This window comes from Peromyscus eremicus, chromosome 1, assembly GCF_949786415.1.
Source record: "Peromyscus eremicus chromosome 1, PerEre_H2_v1, whole genome shotgun sequence".
NCBI lineage: Eukaryota > Metazoa > Chordata > Mammalia > Rodentia > Cricetidae > Peromyscus > Peromyscus eremicus.
In genome coordinates, this window is record NC_081416.1 from 103,239,400 (window position 1) to 103,258,326 (window position 18,927).

At 39.9% G+C, this 18,927-nt stretch overlaps 1 protein-coding gene across 4 annotated transcripts in view; it reads right to left on the bottom strand.

The window, feature by feature from the left end:
• Positions 1–18,927, bottom strand: part of Gab2 (GRB2 associated binding protein 2) — a 155,609-nt gene that overhangs the window by 116,288 nt on the left and 20,394 nt on the right. The gene's annotated exons all lie outside the window — the stretch shown is intronic.

An 18,927-nucleotide genomic window follows, 5' to 3' on the forward strand; every position in this document is an offset into this window, starting at 1 on the left:
CAAAAAAGAAAAACCCCATCCAAAAATAACTCATCATAAAACATTTCCCTTTCTCTTCTTGCTTTCATATATACAAGTCCAAACTGCCCAGCCAAGAATGGCAAGTGCTCTGTAATCCAGTTTCTCTCTGTCTAGGTAGCACTGTTCTGTGGAAGTTCAGTGTGGACATTCAATTATCTGCACTGTGACTCTGGCCTACTTTCTCTATATTTTGGCTTTCTGATTGCAGCCTTCAGAGTGGACTTCAAGATCCAATGAACAATCACTATACAAATGTTGTATAAGTAACAACATGGTGTAGAGCTTTAACATAACTCCAAACACAAACTCAATCAAATTCCATTACTGAGTCTCTAGAAGAGTGCCTATACAAAGTTGGCATGGAATATAACATAAATATTTGCTCTCAGACACACAAAAAGCAAATCATATACAGTTCTAACTAATGTGGCAATCACGGCCTAAGTTTGGGAGATAAGACTGTAAAATAATATAATGAGCACTGAAACAGAGGGTGCCTAAAATTTAGGAGGAGGAGCTAATCTACTCTGCTACTGAAAAGTAAGGGTAGGGATTAATGATAACTTTCTATGGCCCTGACCATGAACAAATATGATTAGAATGTGTACACAAGGAAAATATGGTTGAGGAAACAACTATATGAGCCATTTTATGATCTCCCACCACAACATAAAGATTTACATTTCCCTGCCTTCACCTACAAGTTTTTTTAAAGGTTTATTTTCTGTGTATGAGTACTTTGTCTACATGAATGTAGACATACATGATCATGCCTGGTTCCCATGGAGGCCAGAAGAGGTGATCGGATCTCATGGGTCTGGGATTATGGATGGTTGTGAGCCACTATGTTGGTGTTAGCAACAGAACCCAGCTCCTCTGGAAGAGTAGCAAGGGCTCTTTGCTGTTGAGCCTTCTTGACTTTTAAGTTTTCCTCAAGAGAAATCATTCAAGAAAAATTGCAGTATCTTTTACGTGCAAGGAATTGCTAAGCATCTAAAACATTACAAAGCAGACCGTCAAGGGATGATGAGATGGCTCATGGGTGAAGTGTTTGTGCACAAGAGTAAGAACCTGAGTCCAGATCTAACTTAGCATCCACATAAAGGTTGGGTGTGTTTCTATAACCCCAGCACTAGGGGGCAGAGGCAAGTGGATCACAATCTGATGGTATGTATGGGGTATTTGATGGCCAGCCAGTCTAGCCATAAGGGCAAGCTACAGGCTCAAAAAATACAAGGAAAGCCATACTTGACAATGACCATTGCCCCTCCACACACACACATAGTAACAAACATACATATCATACACAAAACAAACAAACAAACAAACAGATCCCTGAACCCAATAAATTTACCGTCTAATAACTGAGACCGTCATATATGAAAAGTACGATCTGGCAGACGTTTGCTAGGTACTTCTGCCGCGTGGGTTGCCTATTTGAGTCTCTCAGAAAAACATAACTTTTTCTTCCCTTTCTTTCTTTTGTTCATTTTCTTTCTGATATGACCAAAGCTGAAGCATTCTTTCCAAGGCACTCTGAGCTTTCTCATTGGTTTCCTAAGACAGCTCACCTAAATTCTGCTCTGCTGCTGCTTACTGACCTCCATTGTTAACCTGCCAACCTAACTCAAAAGGCATGACACTTTCTCTTTCTCCTCTCCATACCCCCCTCCCCCACATGGCTGCCAGAATTCAGTTTGCTTGCCCTGTTATTTTTCTCTCAAACTTTAATTAAATTGTCCGCAAGCTCAAGAAAGAGAGAGAAGAGACAGAGACAGAGACAAATGATTCTAAGTCATATTAGCCTCTTGGGGGTAAAGAAGAATCCAAACCCCATTTCTGAAAGGATCAAAGTTGAAAAGTTCTATCTCATCCCTCCTCTCTCTCATAAACTTAAACCAAGTTACAAATTCATTCTTTTTTACTAATCACCACCACCACCACCACCTCCTCCACCACCACCCATCACCACCACATCTATTATGTGCCAGAAGATATTTTGGTCATGAGGAAAAGCAATGAACAAAACAGACAGTCTTGCTTTAAGGGACATACGGTCTATGTTCTAAAGGTATACATATATGAGAGATGAGAGAGAGGGAGGGAGAGAGGGGTAAGAGAAGGAAGTCAAGCCTACAGGAAAGTGTAAGTTATGGTCAAAATAGACAGCTGCTACCCAGTGTCAGCTAACTGTTGCTATGCAAAAATTGGTGTCCAATGTTTTCAGATCTAGACATTTTATGCAAATACTTCAGTTTTTAATACTTGACAATAAATTAAAACTTTAAAAAATTCTGCAGGCCAAGCAAAAACACTTCATGGGTAGAATAGCGGCTAAAGATGTTCATTTAGGCCATGTTAGAATCTATTTCATGACATTGGTTTGGACACTATCAAGAGAGGTCCTTGGTAGACACAGTGCTGTAAAATAAGTACTCTTAGACTTGAGGAGGCAGCACTTGTTTGTTTGTTTGTTTGTTTGTTTTGGTTTTTTTGAGACAGGGTTTCTCTGTTTAGCCCTGGCTGTTTTGGAACTCGTTTTGTAGATCAGGCTGGCCTTAAACTCACCGAGATCCTTCTGCCTCTGCTGTGCTTATGGCTATGTTTATTGTTATGATTTAGAACTGGTTCAAAGTTCACGTATTGGGAAACTTAATCCTCAAATTTGTATGATGATGGTATTCAAAAGTGAGATTTTCTGAAGCAATTAAAGTTAAGTGAAGTCATAAGTGCTGGGATTAAAGGCATGTGTCACCACCACCCGGCCAAGGAGGCACCACTTCTAGCAGAGGTGGATCAGATAAGCATCAAGCAGCCAAGGGCATTTAGCCTGAGCCTCCTACAAAACATAACTTAGAGCACTTCCAGTTCTTAATTCCTTATTCATTTTTTTCATTTCTCATTGTTCTTGAGGATCACCACGGTGCTACTTCTTGCTTAGGGACTGCCTTGCTAAGGATGACAAAACTACTTTGCTCAACCAAACAGTCTATAAACAGCAATACTACTAAAGCAGCTGTCTTGCCAGTTTGTCTGGCTGTTCTACAGGATAGTACTGCTCATTAATATGATTAATTACCATCTGCTCTGTCATAGGCTTGCTATCTGGAAAATTTCTGAGGAAGGTTCTGTCACCTCAAGTTCTCAATGAAGGGACATTTTCCAAACTATCTTGAGCAAAAAATTTCCTGCAACTAAATCATGTCTGCATCAAAGTCACTGAAATATAGCACTGGCAATTAAGAAGCAAGCTATAATTTAAAATAACGTTCCACAAATTGTTATATAGTTACAATAAAAATATTGTAACAAAACTTGAAACAAAGTACACTCTAAAAAGCAAGAACTTCACTAGCTAGTATATAACAAGAAAAGTGAACTCTAATAAAGGGTGGGCTTTCAGTGAATGACTACATCATCTATATAACTGTACAGCACAATCCAAAGCTCAAGAACAGGGGACAAAAATAAATTGTATAGGTTTAAACCTCCAAACTCAGACTCTGAGCAAACATCTTTCAATTTAGGTAAATCATAATGTCAGGAAAATTCCTCATCCCTTGAGATCTCCAGATGAGTCTGTCAGTTCATTGTTTATGAACTAAACGTAAGTCAGTGCTTCTGCTACATTTGAGCCATGACTTAGGGTAGCAAAACCTAAATTTATAATGTAATGGGTGATAGTATATGCCTGTAATCCCAGTACTTGGGAGGTGGAGGCAAAGAAGACCAGGAGTTCAAAGTTATCTTCAGCTAAACTATGAGTTCAAAACCAAGACCAGCATGGACTACATGACAGACTCTGCTTTAAAAAAAAAAAAATCCTAAGTAAAGGAATCCAGTTAATGTCATCCTCAACTACATATCAAGTGCCAGGCCATGTGGGACTACATAAAACTGTGTCAAAGTCAAAATAATACATAAAATGTAATGGAGTCGCTCAAAAATGTAGCTCTGACCAGCTATGTGGCCTATGGCTTCTTTTGGTTACTAAACTCTAGGATGTGAAACTTGCATCTCTGTTCTATTTTCTGTTTCTACTTGACTCTGAAAGAGAAGTCATATCAGGGCAGATCATTTTGTTTGAGTTTTGTCTTGGTCCAGAGCCTTTTATCTGCAAACAGTTGTATTTGACACATGCTATTATCTATACAAAAATTTTCAAAGCAAGACACACATTTCCAGCTAATTACAGAAACACAAAGGCATTTGTAAGGATAGTCATTTCAGCATTTCAAAAATAAAGAAAACATTGTAAATGCTTATTATGATTTAGACCAGGTTCAAAGTTCAAGTGTTGGAAAACTTAATCCCTAAACTCCTATATTTATGGTATTGGAAAGTGAGAAGTTTTTTGTTTTTGTTTTTGTTTTTTTTGAGGAAATTAGAGTTAAGTGAGGTAATAAGAGTGGGGGCCCCACAATGAGATTAGTGGCTTTATAAGAGACTCTCTCCTACCACTGTTGATGCCTCTTACCACTTAATAACAAGGCTTTCGTCAGAGGCAGCTACATGACCTTGGATGTCCCAGTCTCTAGAATTATAAGAAATAAATTTATTTTCTTCAAGAGCTACACAGTATAAGGTGGTATGTTACAGAAACACTAAAATCATACCAAGACACTTACCAACTGAATATAGGTTAAATTAAATTATTCACACATTACTACAGATATAAAAAAAAACTTAAAAAAAATCTGTGAAAGTGATGGGAACATTGTGAATGGTATTTCTAGGTGATAAGATGTGTAACAGGGCTGGAGAAGTGGATCTTGACCCCTTGGTGGGTCAAACAGTCCTTTCATAGGGGGTTGCATATCAGATATCCTACATGTCAGATACATTACAATTCACAACTAACAAAATTACAGTTATGAAGTAGCAACAAAAATAATTTTATGGGTACATTGCTCATCTCTATAATCAAAATACATCATGACTACTATGAAGTCTGAATGAAATAAGGTGACTGAAGAGACACGCCTGGCTCTGTCTCTTCCATGAGAAATGCTGACCCTTTCCTCATTCAGTCTTTCCTCCCTGCTCTTCTAGAACAACTTCTAACATTATTCTGCCCAGGATTATTTATATTTATGAGTACTCTCTATACAGGGAGGTCTATTGTGGAGAATTATTATTGCATTCTTTGGTGCAGAGTACAGCTCACACATATGGCTCAGGCTGAACATGTTTGCTGAATGCAATGAGAACTTCAAATAATACTCAGGAGACAACTTGTCATATGATCATTATAGTCACTCAAGGGACTCTTGAGACTTCAATTTGAGACAGGGTTTCACTCTGTAGTGCTGGCTAGCCTGGAACTCATTATGTAGAGCAGACAGGCCTCAATTTTATGACAACCCTCCTGTCTAAAAGCCTCCTGAGTGCTGAGAATACAGGTCTGAGCCACTGTGTCTACCCTTCATGAGATGTCTTAGATGTGGTCTGACAGCACACCAGATGTGTGTGCTGCGGGGGGGGGGGGGGGGTACTGAAGGTTTTGAAGACTGATTTGTATGTTAATCCCAGTAACAATTGATCAAGTGACATAAACTCTAAAATATTTATAAAGGACTTTAAACATAGATGGGAATAATGGTGTGTTTCTTTAGCACTGCTTTGGGGACTAGTATTACACAATAAAAGCTAAAAACTGACAACAATAATCTTAGCACTTAGGAGGCTGAGGCAGGAGGATCACTGTGAGTTAAAGGCCAGTCTACGCTACATAATGGAACCCTGTCTCAAAAACAAACAAACAAATTAGAACTGGCAGGGGTCTGACAGGCCTGGCCTTGCCTCTAAGTATCCCATCCATGGTGCAGAGCACTAAACCAAACTCTTGACTAAGATTGACCAAGGTGGGAAAACAGAAAGGAAGGATTTCTGCTATGAGTCGGAGGTATCTGCTTCTCTCGCCTCCACCTCTCATTTTTTCCCCATCTAAACATTTGCATTGGCTATCAGCTCTGTACCAGACTATGTTCAAAATTCCATCCTCTGTGATTTGCAATGTAATTTCACATCAGCCTACAGGTTTAAAATTTTTATTTAAGCCGGGCGGTGGTGGCGCACGCCTTTAATCCCAGCACTCGGGAGGCAGAGCCAGGCGAATCTCTGTGAGTTCGAGGCCAGCCTGGGCTACCAAGTGAGTTCCAGGAGAGGCACAAAGCTACACAGAGAAACCCTGTCTCGAAAAAAAAAAAAAAAAAAAAAAAAAAAAAATTTTTATTTATTCTAATTTTTCAAGACAGAGTCTCATGCAGCTAAGGTGGGCCTCAGACTAACTATACAGATGAGGATGGCCCTGAACTCCTCCTCCTGTTGTTACAAGTGCCAGGGTTCAAAATAATGCTTCCCTCTGTCCTGTTCTTATTCCTCCTCCTTCCTTCTGCTCACCATAGTTGGCTGATTTGCATGCTTATGTGCATGCATCCGTGTGTGTGTGTGTGTGTGTGTGTGTGTGTGTGTGTGTGTGTGTGTGTAAGTGGGGCATATTCATGTGTATAAGTGTACATATGGTAGCCAGAGATTGACTTCCAGTGTCTTCTTTAGTCATTCTTTACCTTATTTTTTGAGATGGGGTCTCTCACTAAACCTAGAGCTCAATGATTTGACTAGATCGGCTGCCCAGCAAGCTCCATGAACCCACCTACTCTGCCTCCTCAACACTGAACTGCTGGCTTGTGGTGCTGCCCTTGGCTTTTTCTGCGGGTTCTGGAATCTGAACTCAGAACACCACGCCTATGCGGCAGGCACTTCACCAAGTCCTCTCCCTGCCCCCGGCTGACTCTTCCTTATGGAAATACCATGTATCCTCTCGATTTTTGTATTTTTACTTTCTTCAGCCCAGCATATAAAAGTGGAGTCCTGGAAGAGAACAAGATTCATTCAAATGGATGGAACTTGAAAAAAAATCATCCTGAGTAAGGTAACCCAGAGACCCAGAAAGATAAACGTGGTATGTACTGACTTATAAGTGGATATTAGCTGTAAAGTAAAGGATAATCATGCTACAGTCCACAGATCCAGAGAGGCTGAGTAACAAGAAGGGCTTAAGTGGGGACAACAAGGATTCCCTGGTAAAGAGAAATAGAAAGATTTTGAGGGTGGACTGGCGGGGGTTGGGAACAGAAGGGATCAACTAGGGGGCAGGGATAAAAAAAAATCATTCCACCTTAGAATCCAGGGTTGAAAAACAAGGGAACTGTTAATACAAATTGTTTATATACAAATAATGACTACATACAATTATGAGGTGAATTAGCTTTCTCTGTTCTTGCTTTTAGGATCTATTTATTTTTGTTTTATAAGTGTTTTGCCTGCATGTATATATGTGTACTATGTGTGTGCCTGGTGCTCATGGATGTTGGAAAAGGGCTCTGATTCCCTGGAAATGGAGTTACAGATGGCTGTAAGCTGCCAAGTAGGATCTGGGAACTGAACTTGGGTCCTCGGATAGCAGCAAGAACTCTTAACCACTGAGCCATCTCTCCAGCCCGCAGCAAGAACTCTTAACCATTGAGCCATCTCTCCATCTCCACTTTCTCTGTTATGTACATATAGAAATAGCCAGCTCTAGAACCAAGTGATTACAATGCCTCTTATTAAATAAGCGAGAAGCCACAAAACAAAAGATCAAGGTTCTAAATGTAAAGCTAAAAATTCTTGACTATGTTAAAGGGACTTAGGACAGGGGTCCCAAAATGTAGGCAAATACTAAATATTTATCAAATACTTATTATACTGCCTGGCCCTGGTACTGAGTGGATATAGCAATTATTATTATTGACCACACTCTTTTCATTCTTAGCTTCTGTGTGGTTAGATATCATATGTATGGCAAAATTCACTCAAATCTGGGAAGAAATGTTTACCTAATAACTCCTGGGAAGCAGAACCTTTTTGCTTTTTTTTAAATTTTTGATTGCTCTAGCATTTTCCTGAGCAGTGTTGTTTGGCTGGGATGGACAAGAGCTTGTTGAAAACAAACCAGTCCCTCCAGCTCTATTCTGAAGGCCTGAGACTTCTGCATTTAAAAGAATTCAAGTCCCAGTTAACTTTCCATGAGATTTACTTTTCGTAGGAATGTGACAAGTCAGAAGATTTGCCTGAACATACATCATATTATTACACATGATAAACAGACTAACTAGTCACATCTTCCAATAAACACCTTAAAAAATCAAGTTGATAACGGTTTATTTTTGTACTCCAAAAATACCACTTCCTCAATAAACATTTCCCATGCAGTTAACTACTTACATGTGTCTCTCCAATCTTATGACCTCCTCCGCAACTCTCAAAGAAAAAGCAGAACTTGAAAATATCCAGGCTAGAGCTGAGAGATGGCTCCAGGGCAAAAGTGCTTGCTATACAAGCATGAAGACCCATGTTCAGAACCCTAGCACCCATGTAACAATCTGAGCACAGTGGTGCACACCTCTAATTCCAGCACTAGGAAGTAGGAAGATGGAGACAGGAGTATCCAGGTTCAGTGAACAATTCAATCTCAAAATGTAAGGTAGAGAGTAATTGAAGAAGACGTCTGGTGTTGGCCTCTGGCTTTCATACAGACACACAGACACACACAGACACACACACACACACCAGGGCCCAGCATACATATAATCTTGGATTTATCCCAGGTTACTATGCCTTACCTGGAATCATTATAAATATAAAGCTGTATCTATTTAAGATTTCACTGATATACAGGGATATTTCTAGTCCTAGGCTCTAGTCTTAATTCTGCTATTGCCTAGACACAGTTAGGCAAACTGTTCTGCCTCACTGATCATTTTGTATGTGTACATGTGTCTGTGTGTACAAGTATGAATGTGTGTGTGTGTGTGTGTGTGTGTGTGTGAAAGCCAGACAACAACCTCAGGTGTCATTGCACTGTCTACTGTTTTTGTTTTTTTTTTTGAGACAGGGTTTCTTACTGAGTAAGAATGTTTCTTGAATGAGTACCAAGGCTAAGCTGGCTGGCAGTGAGTCCCAGGAATTCCCTATCTCCACTTCCTCAATGCTAGGATTATAGGTATAAATGTCTGTTTCTTTCCTTCCTTCCTTCCTTCCTTCCTTCCTTCCTTCCTTCCTTCCTTCCTTCCTTCCTCCCTCCCTCCCTCCCTCCCTCCCTCCCTCCCTCCCTCTCTTTCTTCCTTTCTTTAATGGGTCTTGGATTAACTCAGGTCTTCAAACTTGTGTGACAAGTACTTTACTATACCCTCAGCACTAATCATCAATGTCTCAATGACTCACTCAAATATTTGTTTTATGTAGTAGGCAATACATTGAATGCTAACAAATACAGAGGTGAATAAAACTACCCCTGTCCTAAAGGTTCTGATATCCTTTTGGACTTGGAAAGCATAAAGTGTGGGAAGTACTACAGTAAAAGGATACACAGAGTTCTAAAAAGTTTAAAGGTGAGATCCCTTATTCTTTCTAGTAGGGAGATACACCAGGGAACTAAGCATTAAGAGAGAACCTGCTAGTAATTTATTAATTCTAAGCATAAAATAAGGCAGAGGCTGGGGAGTGAAACAAATATCAGAATTAGTTATTTCCAATCACTAACAACATAGAGTTTACTAAAATAATATGAGGGTTTTGGGGGGTGGGCAGGAAGTAAGACAGGACTTCACATAGTCCAGATTGGCCTCAAACCTGGTATATAGTAGGGCCTTAAGCTCCTGATACTCTTGCCTCCACCTGCTAAGTGCTGGAGTTAGATGTGTGTATCATCACACATAGCTTAAATATTCTTTTTTTTTTTTTTTCGGTTTTTCAAGACAGGGTTTCTCTGTGTAGCTTTGCGCCTTTCCTGGAACTCACTTGGTAGCCCAGGCTGGCCTCGAAATCACAGAGATCCGCCTGACTCTGCCTCCCGAGTGCTGGAATTAAAGGCGTGCGCCATCACCGCCCGGCTTAAATATTCTTTTAATTACATCATGTAATGAAAACTTGCAACAGAAGGATGACTATAAACTGCATATTTTCCAATATTTAGGTGACTGAGTTAAGCAATAGCTACAAAATATTCTCAGTCCATTTTATGAGATTTTTGAAAGCAAAGACTAGAATTACTCACTTTCATCTTGAAATAGTTTTCTTCATGGAAGTATTCATTGTAAAATGTCTAATATGAAAAATGATTTAACAGTATAACAAATATATGGTTAAAGTGCCAACAGATCCATAATCAGACCAGAAATTACCAAAGAGCTTAATATTTAGTGATACAGTTTCCAATATGCCCATTGATGCAGAAGCAAAAATCTTGAGATTTGTCAACTACTAATGAGGCTCAGATCCTAACATCAGGTCCTCATCTGGACTAAGCTAGGAAGAAGAATAAAAAAGGCGCAGAACTAGAGCACTCCATAATAATTCTGATGGCTGTTCTTGGCTGCCAACCTGACTGTATATGGAATTAGCCAAAACCCAAGCTGCTGGGTATACCCGTGAGAGATTTTTTCTTGATTGGATCTTTCAAGGTGGGAAGATTCACCTTAAATCTGGACTACACCTTCTAGTGGCAGCCTATATAAAAGACATGGAAGAAGTAAACTCTTGGTATTTACCTGCTTGCCCTTACTCTTGCTGCTAAGTTCATTTCTGCATTAGAGACTACTTCTTCAGGATTCTGGTGTACATAAAAGGCCACCTGAGATATCAAGCCTCATAGACCAAACAGCTATTGAATTATTGGCCTTTCTGTTGGGAGACAGCTATGGTTGGAATAGTCAGACCACTGACTGTAAGCTGCTATAATAAATTCGGTGTGCGTATGTTCATATATTAGTTCTCTTTCTTGTAGAGAACTCCAACTAGCACACTCATCAAGCTTACATAGTGACAAATCTCCTATTTCCTACACCCTTACCAGCTGGTGTATCATATATCATGCTCAGGTTCTCTGGAGGAGCCTCTGCAATCCTGAAATTCAGCCACAATATCCCAGGTCCTTACCAAGGAAGCCACATTCCAAGTCATTCAGATGCTACATACATGGAATCTCCATGGCTTCTGGCCTCTGTCATATAAGCTCAGACCATCATACTTCTTATACCATCCTGTCAAATCACCCTGAGTGCCTGCAAGGCAGTAACTCTGCATATCAGACTCATCAAATGCCCCATAGGCTGACATAGGAAGATTAATATTTAAACTTTCCTGTTTAAAGACCAGTATGTAAGTATAATAAGGTGATACAGATGGGAATATACATATATATACAGGACAAGAAGGCATGGAAAATGCTTCTCCCTTAGTGCTGTTCAATCCAGATAACAATTAGTTTATTTTTGCCTTAGATTATGATGAGGTGGGTTTGTTCCTCTGTGAGCTAAACACATATATCCCAGGCATGAACCAAAGTAGCAGAATAATGATTCCTTAAGCAAAGGTTCATCTGTTTTGCATTAAGCAGAGGAGGGCATTATGATGAATAACAATGATACTCCCAATAGAGACAGCTGATATACACTTGTTGTGTACTAGACACTGTTCTCAGCATTTTATATATTGACTCATTTAGATTTCACAATAAGCCTAATGAGCTAAGTTCTATCACAAGCCTCACTTTAAAGATGAGTAAACCAAGACACAGAATACATTGCCTAGTAAGCAGTAGGGCTCAAATACAGAAATCCTGCTCATGCTATGACTTTAAACATCATTTAAAATAAAAGACCATGTTCAGAAATGTGTTCTCAAGGTTGAGGTCAACCACAGTACTACTGCTTTTTTTCATTTATTTTTGAGATTATAATTGCATTCATTTCTTCCCTTTCCTCTCTCCAAAGCCTCCAATATACCCCTCCTTGCTCTCTTTCAAATTCATGGCCTTTTTAAAATTATTTTTTCATTTTTATTTTTATGATTATAATATAAAGTACTTCTTTTTGTTTTGTTTTAATTTTGTTGCAGTACTGGGGAGTGAACCAGAGGCCTTGTGTATGACAAGCAAGCACTCTAGCATTAAGCTATATCCCCATTCTAGTATTCTTGTTTAGAAGAAGACTTCCTTTTTCTACTGTGGGATGGAACAAGAATGACATATCTGGAAAGCCTACAATTTAATTTATTCCTATTAATTAGTTAATGTGTGTTGTATATGTGTGTGTACATGTTCATGTGTTCACATGACTAATTTTTATTTGTTATATGTATGTGCACATACGTGCAGGTGCCCAAAGAGGCCCGAAGAGGGTGTCAGATCCTCTGAAACTGGAGTTACAGGCAACTGTGAGCTCCAGTTCTCTGGAAGAGCAGCAAGTGCTCTTAACTGCTGAGCCAGCCATCTCTCTAGCCCTCTACATCTTATATGTCTAAGCTAGCTGGTCATTGAGCTCCAGAGCCTTCCTGTTCCTCTCTTGCTGGCACTGGGATTATAAATGCATCGAGGATGCTCCTGGCTTTTCACGCCGGTGTTGGGGATACAAGCTCAAGTCCTCACCTATGAGCAGTAAGTACTTTTGATTGATTCATCTCCCCAGCCTTCATTTCAAGTTCTTTAAAATGTTTAAATTTCATTTTTATGTTATGTGTGGGTGTTTTGCTTGCATGTGTGCACCACATACATGCATGCAATGCCCTCAGAGGCCAGGAGAGGATTCAGATCCCCTGGAACTGGACTTAGAGCTGATTGTGAGTTGCCATTTGGGAATTGAACGCAGGGTCCCCCAAAAAGGAGCCAGTTCTTTTAACCCCTGAGCCATTTCTCCAACCCCTCATTTCAAATTCTAACCAGGGTTTGAGATTAGAGATGGTGGGGCATGTCAAGCTCACTTTATTTTGAAGAACACAGTACAGAAATGACCAATAAGCTTTGGAGATAAGTGGATCCAGTGTGTTAGGCTTTATCACTTTATCACTCTGGGGTAAGTTCCTTAATTTGAGCTTGTTTCTGGGTGAAGTGAGTATATTATCTACCTCACAGAATAATAAAAATTAAATAAATATAGTAAAACAATGCATGGAATTTACTTATTACATATAAACACACAATAATATATTTTATTCTCCCCCACTTTTTAAGTTTTACCTCCCCCAATCTATTAGAAAGATAAAAGGGATGAACATACTTAGGACAAAAAGTCAAACTGTCGTCATATGCTTTATCATTAGCAATGATTCCATTTCCCTCGGGGAAACTACTCTGTATGCAGTACAAACAGGACCTCTCCATCATTGCAATCAGGTGGAATACATGTGGCTCTGGGCTGAGCGGCATGGTTCTCCAATCCCTGGCCACAGTGATTAGTCAAGAGGTAGAAGTCTGACCTAGGCTATTCCAGGCCTTTTAATTTAGAGTTCTAAGAACAGAGACCTTGTAAGAGTCTCAGACATAGGCTAACTGGGAGAAGGAGGTGGTGTGAGCTGATTGCAAACTTCTTGCCTATCATCTGGGGAAAGCTTATCTATAGGGAAAAAGCAAACCAACCATAACCAAACAGCAAGAAATGTAGTAAGAACTTTGGAAGCCCTAAGTATGATTGTATGTCCAAGACCATCAGAGTTGCCCTGGTATCTGAAATACTTCTTCCAGTTTTATAAGCTTCCTTACTATCACTCAAATACATTTCTATTTCTTTCTTAAGTTTGTCTGAGTTGGGTTTTGTCATTGTGCAGCTTAGAAAAATATTTAAAACCCAAATTTACATTTTATGCTAGGCTTTCTGTAAGGTGCTTTATAATCAAGATCCCATTCAGTCCTCACAGCAGGCCTAATGGGAAGGCACCACTGCATATCATAACAATGTGAACTGCTCTGTAAGCCCAAATTCAGTACTGTCACTTCTTAAAGTAACCAAATTGGTAGCAGAATGCCGACTTCATACCCACCTATCCCACCAATGAAAATGCATTCAGACTGTACCTGCTTAGGGCACAATTAGTTAAATACTTATGGAGGCCAGGGGATGGAATGTGCTGTCTAGCCACACTGAAATACAGGGTAGATGAAGCCAGTTTCTTAAGAAGCACACAGACAGCTGAAGAGAAACTAGGTGCTACCAAGGAGAAAAAAGGGAAGACTTCAGGGGAAGCAGTCAGTAAGTGCTGACTGCATATTCAACACGGAAAATTAGAATTAACAATTTTTTCAGACTGTTTAGATTTCTGAATCATCTGATCAATAACTCCTCCTGTTCACATCACTTCCTGCTGTAAGCTAGCATGTCTTTAGTCTAATTTAAGACCATTGTTCTCCAGGGAGTAGGTATCTCCACAGGGAAGTCAGCTAGTTTATCACTGACTCTCTAAGTACTCATTCTGAGAACCAAACTGAAGTGCTGATATGGCAAGAGCAAGAGATCTAAAGATACTTTCTAGAAACTGCAACTATGAAGATCTGATTAAAAGCAAGCCCCCCTTGACTTAATTAAAATGTCCCTGTTGTCTCCTTGCCTTGGCTTCCTCCTTACTAAGTGTGAGCACAAGACCACAGGAGAATAATGCAAAGCTCATTAGGAAAGGGTTTTGACCACCAACACAACAGATTTCTCTCTGGTTGGACTGTTAACACTGAGCAAGTGAGTTTTCTTTTTTTTTCTTTCTTTTTTTTTTGAAATAGAAATTTCTGTTATTGCAATGAGTGGATGATATCATTATCCAGCTCTGGATGGGGACACAGGAGACCTTGGTTTGTCAATTGATCAGCTGCTCATTGCCTTTAGAGTAGTGATAGATAACCTCTCACCTTGAATAAGACTGGTCTTTCTATGAGCATCATTTCCTGGCTTATAAAAATAAGCCTACCTCATCTGACTGATAAGAAGATTAAACAGGAACTGGCAAGGTTGCTCAGTGGTAAAGGCACTTGCCACCAAATCTGATGACCTGAGTTCAATCCCTAACATCTACATGGTGCGAAGGAGGGAACTGATTCCTTCAAATTGTCAGCTGTCTCTCTCTCTCTCTCTCTCTCTCTCTCTCTCTCTCTCTCTCTCTCTCTCTCTCTCTCTCACACACACACACACACACACACACACACACACAGAGAGAGAGAGAGAGAGAGAGAGAGGGGGGAGAATAAATAAAATGTAAAACAAACTTTTAAAAAGACTGAATACAGGGTGGCTATGATTCACATGTATTACTTGAACACCTGAAATGATCATGAATTGTGCAATTGTGGAACATAGCACCTATTTGAGTGGGCTTCCAGGTTTTGGGTATTATAAATAACAGTGGTATAAACATTATCACACAAGCCTTTTCTCTTCTTAAAAAGTTGAGGTACACTTACTGTATGATAAAAGGCTTTAGATAAATGTTTAGCTAGAAGGGTTCTAAAAACTATATACACACATGTATTCACTAGAACAGACTATTTCTATGGCCTGCCTTCCTTCTTTTCCTCCCTCCTTCACCCTTACTTCTTTTGACTCTGGTTAGAACCTCTAGTGATTCCAACATTATATAGAAGTGCACAGACCAGGGAAGTACAGACAAGGGAAGTCAGCAACCACTGACCCCATACCTACGAGCTGAGACCTTTGAGCAATACCACACCTTCTCAGAAGGAGCAGAAGAGTCTAGTTTCTTAGAGGGCTTCACTCCACTAACATTCCAGTGATAGGCAAAAATGGATGACACCAGGGTAAGATGCAAACATCATCCCAGACAAAAACCCAACTTCTTTGTACCTGACCATGTCAATCTGAGCAAGCTTATCAAGATAATTAGAAAGGGTTGCACACAGCTCAGTACTAATCTATTACGGTAATTAATGAGGCAATTCCACATAATTTATCTGGTAATCAAGAGAGGTTTATTTCTGGGATAACTTACAGCCAATAGGGGTTGGTTACAGGTCCGGGAGAGATGAGGTACCATTCAGCGGAGAACTCTGGCTTGGTGTCCCATCCAGCTTCCAGGACCATGAGGTATCCAGAAGGGCCAAACACATACTCACCTGAGTCTTAAAGGGCTCCCTCTTAGCCACACCCCAGGGGCAGGTCATAGGCAGGTGTGGCAGTTACTTGCTGTCACTCTAGAGGCAGTGTTTCAAGGTCAAAGCTGGAACAGTTACCCACTACATCTCCCCCATTTTGTCTAAATAAGAAAATTCTAACCTAATACAAAACTATTACAATAGGGATGATTACCAAATATTATCCTGGAGGAATAAGAATAATGACCTATACAAGATGAAACTATACCAACAAGAACACCACCAAACAAGAAACACATACTAAAATCCAGAGGAGTCTGGAACATAGGTAAATGACCCGTTGCAGAGATCATTACAAAAGATGTCCTACATTGAAGAACCTGAATCTAATAATATGTTCTAGCTAAGATACAAGGAGATTGTAATTATAATTGTTAGTCTCCAATCCCATCAAAGACCTGAGAAGGAATATAATAATACCTGAGAAATGGGAGAAGGATGCAAGCAACTTTCAGGAGTCTTGCGAGAGTAGACAGAGACAGCTGGCAGCCTGGACAGTCACCTAGAATTTCTCAGTACTGTTGGTGCATTCAAATTGGCTACAGGCCTAGAGTATCTGTCAGACCATTTTTAGAAGCAGGTTTTTTTGAAAGACTATCCTACCCTGTCTTGGCAGAGTTCAATAGTCACTTTTCTTTGTGTCCTGCTCGTACCAAAGGGACAGTATTCGTACTGTCAACAGTCTAGGCAGAGGCAGTCCTTTGCCTAATAGGCCATTTTTTTTTGTGCCAAGAAGACGACAAACTTCCAAATGGAAATGTCTCAGAAGCCCAACAGTCTCTCGGGATCAGATCAATGCTGTCAGGAGCAATCATGTCTCATGTCAACTGAATTCTAAATTATCAAAACATTTAAATGCAATATTCTCTAGGTCTATGAAGTGTTTGAAGACTACCTATCCATCTGACATATGTTTCTGTAAGTCTGAAGAACCTTACATAACTATAGAAATGACAATTGTGAGTTATTATAACTCAGTAAGTCTTCTCTACTAAAATAACTTAAGGACTAAGAATTTACATAACAAGATAAACAGTCTGTAAGCAGATGTACCGTATAAGGACAATGACTTCAAGATTGTGACAATACACAAAATAGCTTAAAGAGGTAGGAATGTATACATAGTACAATATGAAATATGACAATAATCCTAAATATATATCAATATACAAAATATCCTAAACAGAGGTAGAACATACATACAGTATGACAAATATAAATATTTCCTCAATAGAACAATAGCACACCTATGGTATTAAGATGTCCGAGGATAGCCGGGCGGTGGTGGCGCACGCCTTTAATCCCAGCACTCGGGAGGCAGAGCCAGGCGGATCTCTGTGAGTTCGAGGCCAGCCTGGGCTACCAAGTGAGTCCCAGGAAAGGCACAAAGCTACATAGAGAAACCCTGTCTCGAAAAACCAAAAAAAAAAAAAAAAAAAAAAAAAAGATGTCCAAGGACATGAAGTAACTCAAATAAAACCTTTGGTACCATGTCTTACATCTAGCAAGTATGCAAGGAACACTTAAAAGAAAAACAAATGCAAGCCGACATGATATTGTGCTACGCACACAGCACAAAAGCCACAGATCCCAGACTCAAGGAATCTGAAGTATTTCTCAGTATTTCTTACATACTGAGGTCCCTGGAAGTACATTTTTCTCCTGCCTCCTTGATAGGATTGCATTGTTCTAATGTGGTGGTGGGAGTAAGAGAGGATGAAGGGAGAAAGTAGGGAACAGAAGGGGAGAGGAAGAGAAACAGAAACTATATTTGCCTAAAATACACTTGTAGAGCAACCAAATTCAAACCAGGTGGGTCTGACTCCAAAAGCTTTGGCTACAACCACAGAAGATGTCCAATCAAGCTAAATATAATCATTTGTTCAAGAATAGTCTCCATCATCTTGTCAGCGAAGCATCTGGCTATAAACAGAAACTTGCACCTACGAGTCTAAGAGATTTTACTGGGGAAAACAGTTTGCAGAGAAAAGTTACATGCTATGGGATCTCAAAACAGGACCACCTTGTCTCTGTAGTTGGCTTTGTCCCAGCAAAGCCAAAGTTTCTGGTCTACTTCTTGTCTTTGTCTGGCCCTTTAACTCTGAAACTGAACCTTTATTTTAGACTCATGTCTACGTGTTCTATGTGTTCATCATGGAAGTTTCCTTTCAGGGCCTCAGTTGAGCCCTGGTGCCTGTGCTTGCCCATGTCGTCTATCTCTCTAGCAAGGCTCCTAATAAAAAGAGACAATGAAGAGTGTAATAAATGAAGTGCGATATGACCCAAGATAATTAATTATACCCTGTGTTCCAAGGGTACAGAAGAAAGAGAAGATGGTCACAAAAACCAGCTTATTCAGAAAAGCTTGCAAGAGGTAAGCCTGGGGTTAAAACGGGAAAAGAGCCTCTTATATGTATCTTGCACTCCAGGGAAGTTTGTCTTGTCTCTTCCATCTCCCCGCTCTGGTTACAGGGGAAGAAAGCAGAAATATTAACAGTCAACTAGAGGCATAGCTGGAAAAAGGTTGTGTAGGAGCTTTGACATACTTGACAAGGAGAAAGCTGAAGTGGCTTTTTCAGAGAGGGGACAGGCCTTGTCATACTCCATACTTCAGTGCACAGGGTTTACCCAAGTCTGATATGTAATACTAGATACAACTTCCCTACTATATTTTAAAATGAGTGAGTAAAAACATCCCCTTCAGGTGAATAATGCCTGCGTATTAAGCTCTGTTCAGAAAACTAGTGATTGTCGAAAAACATAAATCAAGTCCAATCTTTGATAGACAGTACTAGGGCCAGAATAATTCCAGCACTCTCCAATATGAAGACATGCCAAAAATGAGAAGACCAGTATTTATTCCAACTGTAGGCTAGCACTAAGAAACAGCAACCGGCCAGGCGGTGGTGGCGCATGCCTTTAATCCCAGCACTCGG